Raw genomic sequence first — 15,165 nt, forward strand, 5'->3', positions numbered from 1 at the left:
GGAATCATTCTCAACAGCCTTGCACCTAGTTTCCTTACGTTCACCACGAACTATTTTCTTAACAAGTTGGACTATGGAATGACTCAGTTATTGAATGAGCTCTAGATGTATGAAGGAATAAATGGTGGACCGAGAAAAGGACCTGAGAAGAAGGCTGCTACTACCGGGGGTGCTCAGGGTGAGGCTAACCTAGCCTCTTCCTCGAAGAGCAAGAAGAGAAAGGCAAGGAAGGACAAAAAGAAAGCTAAGAAGCAAGTAGCTGGAAAGGCACCGACAACTGAAAAGCCTGTTGGAGCAAAGCCAACTAGCAAGTAGGCTAAAGGACAATGTTTCCATTGCAAGGAGGAGGGGCATTGGAAGCGTAATTGCCCCGCCCTCAAGGCAACTGGAACCCAAGGTAATAATAATTTATTAGTCTTGGATGCATGTGTTTTAGAGGATGATTCTTCTGTTTGGATAGTTGATTCAGGATCCACTAATCATGTGTGTATTTCTTTGCAGCTACTTAGCAACTGGAAAACGGTGAAGGAGGGCGAGTTAAAACTTAGAGTTGGAAATGGTGAATTCGTGGAGGTCAAAGCGAAAGGACAAGCCCGTTTAAATTTTGGAAATAAATTAATGTTATTGGATGATGTTTATTTTATTCCAAACTTTAGTAGGAATTTAGTTTCAGTTTCTTTATTACATCAACAACGATTTGCTGTTACTTTCACAAGTTTTAATATATCTATTTCATTTAATGGATGGGAATTGTGTGTTGGATGTATGGAAAATGGCTTGTATATTTTGCGACCTAATGAATCACTCGCGCTTAACAATGAATTGTTTAAGGTAGCTAATCCTAGGACCGCCAAACGACAGAAGATCGATAATGATCACATGACATACCTTTGACATCTTCGCCTTGGTCATATTAACTATGATAGGATTAAAAGACTTACAAAGGCTGGGCCTTTGAAGGAACTCACAATGGGTGACTTACCTGTCTGCGAATCTTGTCTGGAAGGTAAAATGACCAAGCGTCCATTCTCTGCAAAAGGAGAAAGGGCCAAAGTACCCTTAGGGCTCGTTCATACTGACGTCTGTGGACCGATTAATGTTCAAGCGACAGGTGGTAATGAATATTTCGTCACTTTCATTGACGATTATTCTCGATATTCATGTCTTTACCTAATGCAAAGAAAATCTGAAACTTTTGACAAGTTTAAAGAATTTTTAGCAATGGCCCAAAACCAGTTAGGTAAAACTTTAAAGATCTTGAGATCTGATAGGGGTGGAGAATATTTGGATAATCAGTTCCAAGATCATCTTACTGAATGTGGAATTCTGTCTCAACTCACTACCCCAGGAACTCCGCAACAAAATGGTGTTGCTGAGCGTCGGAACCGAACGTTGTTAGAAATGGTGAGGTCAATGATTAGTTATTCAACTCTATCACCCTCTTTCTGGGGGTATGCCATTCAGACCGCTAATGACATTTTAAATGTTGTACCGTCTAAGGCTATCTCCAAAACGCCTCTAGAACTATGGAATGGACGTGAACCTAGTCTACGCCATTATAGGATTTCGGGGTGTCCTGCTCATGTCCTGAGGAAAAAGGAAGGAAAGCTAGAATCGCGAACTGAGGTTTGCTTGTTTGTAGGCTATCCTAAAGGTACTCGGGGTGGTCTATTTTATAGTCCATTAGACAAGAAAGTGTTTGTTTCCACAAACGCTACTTTTCTAGAAAACGACTACATGAAAAACTTCAAACCTCGGAGTAAAATATTGTTGGAAGAAATGCAATCAGCAGGAAATGTTCAACCCATACCAATGCAAATCAACAAGAACGTTGAAGAAGAACAAGCTGGTCCAAGTCAGACAGTTACGGTGCTTCGTCGTAGTGGGATGGTTTCTCGGAACCCGGAACACTACGGGATGGATGGTGAAACCAATATGGTAGTAACTGACACTCGTGATGATGATCCATTGTCCTTTAAACAGGCAATGGTTAGTTCTGAAAGGATTTGTGGCTCGAAGCCATGAACCAGGAAATGGAGTCCATGTACTCAAATTTCGTCTGGGATCTTGTAGAAGCGCCGATGGACTTTAGGCCCATTGGATGCAAGTGGATCTACAAGAAGAAAAGAGGAGCTGATGGAAATGTTGAGACATATAAGGCTCGACTTGTGGCAAAGGGTTATACCCAAAGAGAGGGAGTTGACTATGAGGAAACTTTCTCTCCAGTGGCCATGTTAAAATCCATTCGCATACTTTTATCCATAGCTACAACTCTTAATTATGAGATTTGGCAAATGGACGTCAAGACAGCATTTCTAAATGGCTTTCTTGATGAGACCATTTATATGGATCAACCAGAAGGATTTGTAGTAGCTGGACAGGAAAAGAAAGTATGTAAGCTCAATAGGTCCATTTATGGTCTTAAACAAGCTTCACACTCCTGGAACTTAAGTTTTAATGAAATAATTAAGACCTATGGTTTTGAGCAAAACGTCGATGAACCCTGTGTTTACCAACTAAGGGAAAATGATGTGAAAGTGTTCTTGGTACTTTATGTAGATGATATTTTACTCATTGGCAACAATGTCAAGAAATTATCAGACATAAAGAACTGGCTCGGGACCAAATTTCAGATGAAAGATTTGGGTGAAGCTAGTTTCGTTCTCGGTATCCAGATCATTCGGGACAGGAAGAACAAGATATTGGCGCTATCTCAAGCAGCGTACATAGATAAGGTACTTGAACGTTTCTCTATGAAAAACTCGAAGAAGGGACTGTTGCCATCCCGACATGGAGTTTATCTTTCTAAGAAGCAGTCTCCACAGACTCCTCAAGAGGAAGAAGAGATGAAACAGATTCCCTATGCGTCTGCAGTTGGAAGTCTTATGTATGCTATGTTATGCACTAGACCAGACATCTGCTATGCAGTGGGAGTTGTAAGCAGGTACCAGTCAAATCCTGGTAGACAACATTGGGCAGCGGTCAAGCACATACTGAAGTATCTACGAAGAACAAAGGATTATATGCTGGTCTATTCGGGAGGTTCACTAGACCCGATAGGCTACACTGATTCTGATTTTCAGACGGATGTCGATGACAGGAAGTCTACTTCTGGAATGGTGTTTACTCTTGGGGGTGGAGCTGTGATTTGGAGAAGCATTAAGCAGTCTGCCATTTCAGATTCCACCATGGAGGCTGAGTACATAGCTGCGTCTGAAGCAGCTAAGGAAATAGTCTGGCTGAAGAAGTTCTACACGGATCTCGGTGTTATTCCAGGAATGGATAAACCACTCATATTGTACTGTGACAATAATGGGGCTATAGAGAATTCGAAAGAACCTCGAAGTCATAAAAGAGAAAAGCATATAGAGAGGAAATACCACATCATTAGGGAATATGTGTCCAGGGGTGACGTCGAAGTGATGAAGATAGCGTCGGAAGACAATCTGGCGGATCCTTTTACCAAGACTTTGGCTGAGAGTGTTTTCGTGAAGCATGTAGAGGGAATGGGTTTGAAAAACATGTCTCATTTGTTTTAAAAGGGCAAGTGGGAGTTTGTTGGGTTTTATGCCCTTAATAAAACCATATTTCTTATGTAACACGTTATTATTATCAATAAAAGAAGTAGAAATCATTTTGTTTATTCAATTGCATTGTTCGCTTGTTTTATTACATGTTTATTCAATTAATACAAACATTCATAAAATCCTGAACATATGGATAGTTACAATTATGGTGACTAGGTCACAGTGGATTATAGTTGTAATTATATGTTCAAAAGAACAAGTCCTAGATTAGATCAGTGCATTGGATTTTCACTGATTAGGAAATCTACGATATGATCTACTTACACATTAGGAGTGTGATGTCTTGTCCAAGGCATTGACCAAGTAGATATGATCGGATGTATTTGGTTACATCGGACTAGGACCGATATTGATTGATAAATAAGTATCGTTGTTATCGAATCTAATCAATATCACAACGTTGACCATAGGTTAAGTCGATCTTAATTCTGAGTGATAATATTCTGCTAATTATATTATTTAAATCTATTGACTTGTTCGTTACCAGCTTACCCTACGGTCTAGCCCATACTTACATCTTGGAGATTTAGTAATGAAATTGAGTGGGAGTATTATTCATAGATATGAAATCTATAAACTTTTGTATGAGAAGTGAAAAGATGATTTCCTTAATTGCTTTGTTCAAAAGGTTAAATGATTGAGATCTCATTTCTGTAATTAAGTTCACGGAAATATCATTTATAAGGAACTTAGTGGGAGTTAAGGATAAAATACTGATGAGGGGTAAAACGGTAATTTTCACCCAACTTGTTAGTAAGTCATCGATAGAGAATTGACTAACTGTAATGGTTATAACAATGGATAACGTATTTATGGTTTGGAAAATACGTTCTATGAATTCAAGAGTTCAATTCCAAGTCTATAGTGGAGTCACGAGGAATTAATAAGGTAGTGAAATTATTCGTAAATAAATTCACGGTAACTTATTGGAGCTTGATTTCATGGATCCATGGTCCCCACATCACCTTTGAGTAAATCATCTAGAATGTCTCAATTAATTGATTTAATTATCAATTAGGATTTTTTAAAGTTGACTAGGTCAATTTTGAAAAATTTATAGAGAGATGAGATTTAGAGAATAAAAGAGAATCTTTGGGTAAATTTATTAATATTGATAAATTTGTGTCAATATAAATAAATGAAAATTAAATCAAGTTTCAAATTATAATTAGTTAATTTGAATAAGGATTTAGTTAATTAATTAAAATAAATAAATAAATAAAATGTTTTGAATTTAGGCCCAATTGGGATTTAAATTCAAAAATAAAAGTATTGGGCCCAAGTCCATTTGTGGGAGCCCAAGGCTTTTATCTTTTTGTTTATTATTTTAATTAATTTAAAATTTAAATTTAAATAAAGCCCATTAAGTTGTCTATATAAGGAATATGATATTTAGGATTTTCATAAGTCAGTCTCAGTTGATTTATTGGGTAAGTGAAAACCTAGACACTCTAATCCTTTCTTAGCCACTTTCTCTTCTTCTTTTCTAGATCTCTATCTCATGTGTTGAGAACCAGCCCACACTAGTTCTAGATTGATCAAAGGATTGGTGAGGAAGACTGTGTTGCTGATCTAGTTCAATCTCTTGATAATACTCTGCTACAGAAAGGAATCAAGGGTTAGAGAGATTGAAGGAAGGAGTTGTTCCAGTTCCGCTGCGTATTCGTAAGTTTCTACATCATTGTGTTTATGTTAATTTACGAATCTAATGATCATATGTATGTCGTGTTATTCTATGTTTCTATTATGTGTTTGGAAAAATAATAGGAAGCATGCATCTAGATTTAAATTTTAAGATCCTACATAATATTCATCACAACAGCATCTTGCCGATACGCCCCGGGATAGAACTGTCAACGCCTACGTAGCATATGATTGGGCACTTCAATATGCTGCAAAAATGATAGGAAAGCAATTAATCATCAATATTACTTACCCATGGATGGCTTCGTATGTCCAATACTGCAATGCATGGACATAACCATACAAACCGTATTTTGCTTCTTTCTGTTTCCCCTTAACTTCCTTCTTCTTCTCATAGTTCTTCTTTTGATGATGCATGTCTTTTTTACATGAATCCATAAGCTTGTTAAAAGACACCTTCCCCCATGGGTAAGTAAAGAAGTATTCAGTGTCCTCCACCATCTTCAGCGAATCTATCCAGACATTTAACTTGCCCTCTCGTGCAAGTAAAACCCCCTCAACAAAGAAACATAGGCCCAATTTGTAGGCATCTTCAACTACAGTGCAGTTTTTTTAAAGCAGCCTCCAAATGCATTATCTTCACTGTTTCTTCATCATTAAAGTACTCCTTGATTAAGCGGTCACTAGTCAAGTGGTTCTTCAAATCAGTCTCAGATGGCCCGGAACTGAAGTTCAACCCCGTAACCAAAGCAAACTCGCCTCTACCAAATCTACAGGGTCTAGATCCCAAATGTAAATGCAACTCATCCTCTTTGATGCACTGGATCTTGCGCAACATTAATTGATGTATGAGAGATGCAGAGAAGTCTAACTTCTCAGCCATGAAAAATTGTTTGAATGGGGATTCCTTCACCCTTTTTATCAACCCGAGCTCCTCAAACTTGTCCTTGATTGTTTTAAGTAACCATTGCCCCTATATGTGACTCGTCCAGGAAAGTGATCTGTCAAGGGTAAAAGAAACTTCGGCATCTGCAAAAAATAATACAGTTAAACAAAGTCGCGTGAAAAATCCATCAATAAACATACATGCAACCATCGAACCCCTATCGAGTACCCATCGAAACCCCTAGAGCATGCATCAAACCACCATCGAACCCAACATAAGACCCAATCCATCGAGCATGCATCGAACCCCCATCGAGCATGCATCTAATTTCTTAGGTTTAAACCTAGAACCCATAATGGGCCTACCCCATCGAACCCCTAAGGCCTACCCTATCGAACCAACATCGACAACCATCGAACCCAACAAATACCCAACCCATCAAGCATGCATCGAACCCCCATCGAACATACGTGCATCGAACCCCCGTCAAAGCACCATCGAGCAACCTTACCAAACCCACAAAAATCTCAGACTTCACTCTCAACATACCCACACTAATCCATACCCAAAACAAACCAGATTCAAACCGAAAACCAGACACAAACACACAAACAATCCTAAAATATAACACTACAAACACAAATTCAATGTAATAAAAAATAAGAGCTTACCTTTGTTTTGGGTATGGAGAAACTCAAACCGTGGGTTTTGGATGACGGACGGACGGCGAGAGGTGAGAGGCGAGACGACGGGCAGCAGCACGGGGCTGCGACGGGGGGCAGCGCGGCTTCGACGGGGGCTGCGACGGGTTTGGGTTCTGGTTAGTTGGTCGGTCGGGGGGAGAGTTTGAATCGAGAGTTTGAGAGAGAGAAGGAGAATCAAAAGGGGATTGGGGGGAATTGTGACAGGGGCATTTTTGGTACTAGCAAAACTTTTGGCATTATTTTGTAATGATAATAATACGTAGCATTATTTTGAATTACACCACACCATTAAGCATAAAAAGTCAAATTTCCCTTACAATTTTAGCGTGCCACCTCAGCATTGACATACTAGATATTTAAAAAAAAAAAAATCCTATCAGCCTTTGAAAAAAGTAAACTCACCAATATGTGCGCAACAATTCTCAACTCAAGAAATTTTCTCCTCAACGAGGTTTACAACAGGGGATCCTTTACCCTCATTTTTGTGTCTGCTATGTAATGAGGTTCTTTCTAAGTTGATAACTAACAAACAAAATGAATGGAGACTAAAGGGGATCAAGGTTGCAAATTCGGCACCAGCAATTTCCCATTTGATGTTTTTGCAGATGATATAATTTTGTTTGGAAGAGCATCTCTGGAGGAGGCAATGATTTTGAATAAATGCATGTAGAACTATGAGAGATGGTCAAGGCAAAAGTGTAGCAAGAACAAGTTAAGTGTTTTGTTTTCATAAAATTTGAAGCGAGCTATAAGGTCAGAAATCAGAAAACGGTTACAAGTAGAGGAGGCAAGAGGCAATGAGAGACACTTGGGCAACCCATTCGTTTTTCATAAGAGGAAGAAGCAAGACTACGAGAAACTTAAAGAATGACAGATGAGAAATTAGAGGGATGAAAAATGAGGAATTTATCATATGCTAGGAAGCAGATAATGATTAATTCAGTGGCATGTAATACTCCTATTTATATGATGTCAACCTTTAAGCTACCAATGACTCTTTGTAGGGAGCTTGACATGTATGTTAGGAGGTATTGGTGGACTGGGAACATGGAGAAAAATAGGTTCTTCGCAACAAAAATTCGGGACAGTTTGTGTCAACCAATAGGGTGTGGTGGTTTGCAGATATGAATCGAACCCTTCTAGAAAAATTGGCATGGTAAGTGGCCTCCAAACAATATAGACCGTGGGTGGAAGTGATGGTTGCAAATAATGTAGAAGAAAGTCTTTTTGGGATATTCAGAACATGGCAAGTGACTCCTGTGTTTGGAATGGGTCCTCTCAGCCAGAAATGTCATTCTTAAAGGCTCTAGTTGTGTTATTTTAAAATTAGGTTGATATTTGGAAGCAGCCTTGGATACCTTGGCTTGAGTATGGGCCTTTTAGGGACTGCATGGAAGGAATGAAACCAAAGGCTCCTCATTTGACTAAAGTGGCAGAGTTACTTCTCTCTAATAGAAGAGAGTGGAACTTTTAATTGTTGTGTACTCTCTTTAGAAATTAACTAGGCAGACAAATTGGAAGCATACAAATCATGAAGCAAGGCGATGTGGATACCGTGATATGGAAACCAAAAACAGATGGACTGTTTAGTGTGAAGTCAACATACCTGGAGGATCAAAAACTTCCACTCTCAGGAAATATTGTGGAAAAAAGTTTGGAAACCGGGATTCACTCCTTTCTAATCATGGTTCTGTGGAGAATGGGCTAAGAAGTTTTACCAACAAATAATAAGCTTCCTTTTATGCAGGATAAAAGCTGTTTTTTGTGTGAAAACAATGAGGAATCAGCGAGTCATTTATTCTAGGAGTGCCCTTTTGCAAGAGCTTTGTGGTTTGTCAATCCAGAAAATATACGGGTGGACCAAATCAATGCAGATTAATTTAAGGGATTCTTGGAATCAATGTTAAGCAGGAATCACTGTATGAAAAATACTGAGATTGGAATACATGCGGCTTGTGTTCTGGAGACCATTTAGAAAACAAGAATTGATTATTTTAGGCAGGGAATCAAACCAAATATGCTCTCGGCAATTGATCAAATTCAAAGAAGATTCCATGAATTCGTTATAGACACAAAGGAGACAAAGAACAACTCCAATGATGATGTGAATATCTCAGGTGGGTGAATAGGTGGATATATATGGTCATTTTTGTGGATGGGGATTTTAAGCACAATTTGGTTGGCCTAGAAGTTGTGCTTTACAAATGAATGCTCACGGATGTCAAGAGAAGACAAATACTACTATGGCAAAAGATGCTACCCACGGGGAACTCCTGGCCATCAAAATGGCACTTACGTGGGCTTTGGATCAAGAATGGAAGAGAATAATGGTGTTCTTAGATTGCTTGGTGGTAGTTAAAATTTTGAATGCAGGAAAGAAATTACCAGATTGGAGTATATGGAGCCTTTCTGATGAAGTTCTTAGTCTTATTAGTAGATTCAGTTATTGTTGTTTTAATTTTATTAGAAGAACTGAAAACGATTTTGTTGATGGTTTGGCATAACTAGCTAGTTACTCTAGCCAAAACTCCATTGTTTTTCACAGGGAGGGAGGGACCCCGTCCGGTGGTACCCATCTATTGCTTTTAGTTTAGCAACAAATTTCTCATAATTTGTGGGTGTGCGAATCCCAAAATGGATCACATTAATTTTCTTGTTGCGAATTTGGAAAGCCAACAAAAATGAGGGGAGTCGGGGGGAGGGGGAAAGCTTTCTCCAAGCTTCAAGCAATTGCACAAGGACCTCGATTGAAGCCAACAACCCATCATTTAAAAAACTAACATCACTTTAAAAAATAAAAATAAAAACCATTTCAGTATCAGATTCTACAAAGAAACTCACATTGGCTACCATCATGGAGATTAATTACCAATAGATCAGAGGAGAAAATATGTTGAAATCTGAATTCTACAATGTTCACGATGGATTCTGATGACTACAATGACAACACTTCTCGCCATAAATAACGAAAAAGCAACAAATTGGTAAACTCTTACATTTCTCTTTTGTTAAAATTAAAATAATAAAAAAATTCTGAATTTAAATTTTGAAGGACAATACAATTTCTTGCACAATCGATTTTTGTTCATAATAGAAAAAAATATATGTATAATACTGTTTAGTTGCTTTTTGTTTCACAAATAACATAAAGAACCTATATAAGAAACCAATTGGTACCTTTTGGAACATAACATATTCATAATTAAGAATTATGTAGAATATTGTTCAATTGTTGTTTATTTAACAAATATAGAACAAACATGTGTAATAAACTACCTGGTAACTTTATAAATATAACAAATAAATGGAGTAATTATAATACTGTTTGAATGGTTTTTTTTTAACAAAAATAAGCATTCTTTAGAAATCCATTGGTAACTTTGGGAACATAACATGAAAATAAATTAGTGATAGTATTGATCAATTCCTTTTTTTTAATCAAATAATATATCAAAATTTGTAAGTAACCAATTTGTAACTTCTGGAGTAGATGATGGAACCACGATCCGTGATCGTTTACTACACTGGATAGGGGATAGATAAGTGCAATTATATAGATTTTAAGGTAATAAGAATATTAATACCAAGAAGTTGCTCATATGAAAATCTTACATGCATTATTTGTGCTGCATTGAATTTGGATAAAAAGAAATATGATGTCGATGTGCAATTTCAAATCAAATTAAGATGCAATCCAACATATGAAGATTAAAGATGATAATGAATTCAAATTCTATGAACAAATGGCAAAGAAAAATAATGATGAGACTGCCTACCTACCCTTTATTGGTCGGGGATTGGTTAAATCTAATGGGTTGTTCAAGATTTAACTGATCCATTCCAATCCAATACGAACGATCCAATCCAATCCAATCTGCAAAGTGCGGATATCCACACTTGTGCAGATTGGATTCGATTGAAAATTTTTAAATCCACGCGTGTGAATTTGATGCACTTTCAATGTTCAAAGAACACTCTATTTATAGCATTATTTTAAAAATATATATGTAAAATTATTGTTTTAAAGTATTGTATATTTGATATAAGTGACAATAGTGATTGTTTAACCCTTTGGAAATGATGACGTGGAATTTGAAGAGGTCACGTGGTAGTAAACGATGTTAAATTCTAGAAGTCTGCTCGAAGAGAAGATAGCTGGTACCTTCTTCTGGAGCTGCTAGAATAGTAGTCTGCTAGAAAAGAAGATAGATGGTACCATCTTCTGAAGCTACTAGAATAGAAGTCTGCTCGAAGAGAAGATAGCTGATACCATTTTATTGAGCCGTTAGAATAGAAGTTTGCTAGAAGAGAAGATAGTCGGTACCATCTTATGGAGCTGCTAGAGTAGACATCATTAGTGCGAAGAGCTGCAGTTTGCTTGAAGAGAAGAAGCAGGCTGGTGGTATCCCTTGAAGCTGCTGAAAGAAAGACCTCCTCGACATACGAGACGTTTTCACACAAATATCTAAATTTCATGAGATATTGCAAAATATTGCAAAAATATTTATGTAATTGATATTTGAATGTGTTTCTTTCCATATTATTTGAATTTGTAATCAATTGTCACAGTCCCACACTACACGTGTAGGGCCTAGATCAATTTGTAAGGACCCATAACCCATTAAGAGACTCTATTAATAGAGATATATCTCAGTCATTATGAAGAAGCTGAATTAGTGCGCACCTTGCATACAAAACCCTACCGAATTGTATTTTTTTTTCTCCCAGTCTTGAGAAACTCAGTTGAACCTTGTTTCTTCTTGATCTTGTGTTTGAGACTTCTTTGATTAATAAAAGTGTAAGTAGACGTAGGTTATTACCAACTATTGGGTCCAAACCACTATAAAACTATTTGTGTCTTTTACTTGATTTCAGTTCGTTATAATTATTTTCTGTCATTTAAATTGACTCAGTGTCGTTGACTAAAATGCTGGTCAACATTTTGGTACGTTCATTGAGAGCTGGAATCCATCTCACTTTACTAGATCCATCTATAATAATGGTTATCACTATTAGAAGCCAGAGTCAAGAACCATAAGGGGGAACCCTAACACTAGACATCCTGATCGCCCCTCGAACAGTCAAATCCATCATTTACATCCCACCCATCAAGTTCCTCATTCTGGAAACCTACCTCCACCAGCCACATTTGGACATGATGAGCCACATGAGGACTTAGGGAAAGATTTGCACCTCGAACTTGAACAGTTGAAGGGAGTGGTGCGACAGATGCAGGAACAATTCGTTGCCATGCATGAGAGTCAGGCAGAAGCTCAAGAGGCTATATAAGAAGCCCTCAATAAGCAAAGAAAACATTTCCAAGCCTGGATGGAAGAAAGGCAACGAGCCCTTGAGGCCCATCAAGATGAAGCTGATCATCTCAATGTTGAGGCTGCAAGGTTACTAGAGGCTATCTTGTCACAGAATCAAGCAACAAGACCCCGACCAGTGAATCCTTAGCCTGAAAACACAGGCCAGGCAAATCCTAAAGCCCAATGACCAGCTGTTCGGGCCCCAAGACCTTGCTCAACCATCACAATCTTGAGACCAAGTAGTTCCCCCTAGGCAAGCTTAGAGTCAACACTCAATTGTGGGGCTTAGCCGAGAGTGCAGCGACCGCTTCATCAAGACGAGCAACTGCTGCCCAACAGAGAGCGAGGCTGCGCCAAACAAGTGTCTTGAATTGGAAGGCGTGCTAATGAACAACCGACGCATGCAACCTCATGGGAAGGCTAGCCTCCTAATCCGGAAGCTGGTAAGCAATTATGACAAACGAGAAATGAAAGACCAGCTAGCCAGAACCGAGGACAACCACCTTAACATGCTGGATACAATTATGGTCATCCTCATGAAGAAAAAGAAGGAGGAATGGTCAAGAAGCTAGTAGTAGTTATCAAACAACATACAGAGATGGTTATGATGACGATGAAGGGGTAGTTGATACTACCAACCCCGTGACTATCAATATTATGATGACTGTCACAACGATAGCATCCAAGAAGACACCTTGTTTCACCAAGGCCACCTGGGCTTCAGGATATCCCACCTAGGGAAAATGTGTAGCCTGAAGGATCGTTTGTCCCACCAAGGAAGCAAGAGCCAACAAACTATCCAAAGAGACCACCTTATGGCCCTCCTCGAGCAGATAGCGAAAATGTTGGGGGCAATCCAGATGAAGAAGCTTCTTCAATAGAATTGGGAATAGAGGGCCCGACCTGCGAGATGTCCTCGACCAGCTCCGGGAAGGCAATGGTTCTAATGTTGAAGGACCTTGCACCAGTAGTCCCACATGCACCACAAGTAGGAGCTGCTGCAACCCCAGTTACTAGTGTAGTGGTTGTGCCACTAGTTGCTTCAACAATCCAAGCGCAACTAGATGCCCTCACTCAGATGGTTTGGGAGTTAACTGCCCCAAAACTCACTGATATTGATATTGAGAGAAGGAAAAGATCTCCTTTCTCTGAATGGATCAAAGCTATAAAAATCCCTCCCAAGTTCAAGATGCCAAATTGGAAGATGTACACTGGAAAAGAAGATCCCATTTCACACATCAACAACTTTCAAATACAAACAGATCTTGAAGGAGTAAGAGATGATGTCTGTTGTAGGATTTTCCCTGCTACCTTAGCTGATTCTGCTCAACAATGGTTCTTCATGCTAGAGCTAGGAACCATTACATCCTGGGATACATTTGTGAGGCTCTTTTACTTACAATTCTTTGCTACTCTTATCCCAGTAGCTGAGCTCAATGACCTTGTTGACATCAAGCAAGGGCCTAACGAACCCCTTAAGAACTATGTGCAGCGGTTCATGCAAGAAGTTTCTAGATCAAAAACTGTCAGTGATGATGGAAGCTAATGGACATCATGCCTGGGATCCAAATAAAAGGTCCTTTTTGGACTGATCTTAGAAGAAAGACCATCTCCTCAACTAAAGAGTTCATACGAGTTTATAAAACTGGAAGAAGCTATAAGGAAAGCTGATCAAGCTAACCAAGCAGAAAATAGTGCTGCATGTTCTAAAAACACTGTAGTAGCTAACTAGAATAAGAAAACCAATGGTAATGGTAATAAGAATAATCAGAACAGTGACAAACGAAGTAACAATTCTAGTAGTGGCAATAAAAATGGAAATAAACGGGCAAAGACCAATGATAAGCCACAAGAATACATTCCTCATTTTACCACCTACTCTACAGTCTTAGGGTCACAAGCAAAAGTCTTCTAAGCTACACATGCTGAAGTGCCCTATAGGAAACCAAATCCTATCAGGAAGGATATAAGCAAGAAAGACACTGACAAGTTTTGTTGCTGCCATAACAATGAAGGACATGACACTAATGAGTGTAACCAACTTAAAAATGAAATCTAGTTCCTCATTCATCAAAATCTTCAGGGCATGAGAAGATATAATCAATGACCTGTGGAACAAAATCCAGCTGCTACAAGAACTCCCGATGCACCATCTTGATCAAAGTCTGTCTGATATACATAAACATTTCAAGTGTCGAATTGCACCATTTATTATGAGTTAATGTAAGGCTGGTCGTAAGGCACAATTTTCCCATTTTTCTATGATCAACCATTTTTATTGTAAGGCTGGTCGTAAAGAAAAATTTGCCAATTTTTCTATGATCAATCATTTTTATTGTATTTACTGGTCGTAAGGCACGAATCACCCATTTTTTAAACAACTAGTCATCTTTTATTTTTCTAAGAACCATGCTTACCCTTTGTAAGGCACTTTTTTTTCCCATTTTGTTAATGACCAGTAATTTGTCAATTTCATGAATGTTTTGGTTGAAAGGCGCATTTTTTCCATTGAATAACCACTAATCCAGAACCGTTACACCGTGTGTTTAAAACAATGCTTAACTCGGTAAGCGAGTCATTTGGACTCAAAAGTGTAATTAAAAATAAACGACGGTTTAGGTATTAAAAATTTGGTCAATAAACTCGAACATCTCATTTAAAAAGGGTTTGACTAAACATATATTATCCCAAAGTTTTTAAATCAATAATACAAATTTATTATGATTACAGAATTAGCTGACCTAAGCAACAAAATCAAGTTAATATCCCATGTTCCTCAAAAGTATCTCGACGATGGTAGCCGAGCAGGCTGAGTACGTATGCGCCACCCCTATAGTTCTCCAATTCATGGCTAGTCACTATCCTTTGCCCTTACCTACACCACAAAGCACCCGCGAGCCAAGGCCCAACAAGAAAACTTAATCAAATAAGACAGATATTTAGATAAGCATTCCTATCAAATACATGCTTTATAAATCATAACCATCTATATGTGGATGATTCAACAAGTATAAGGACACACGTCGAATAGA

The sequence above is a fragment of the Humulus lupulus genome, chromosome 7 (genome assembly GCF_963169125.1).
Source record: "Humulus lupulus chromosome 7, drHumLupu1.1, whole genome shotgun sequence".
Taxonomy (NCBI): domain Eukaryota; kingdom Viridiplantae; phylum Streptophyta; class Magnoliopsida; order Rosales; family Cannabaceae; genus Humulus; species Humulus lupulus.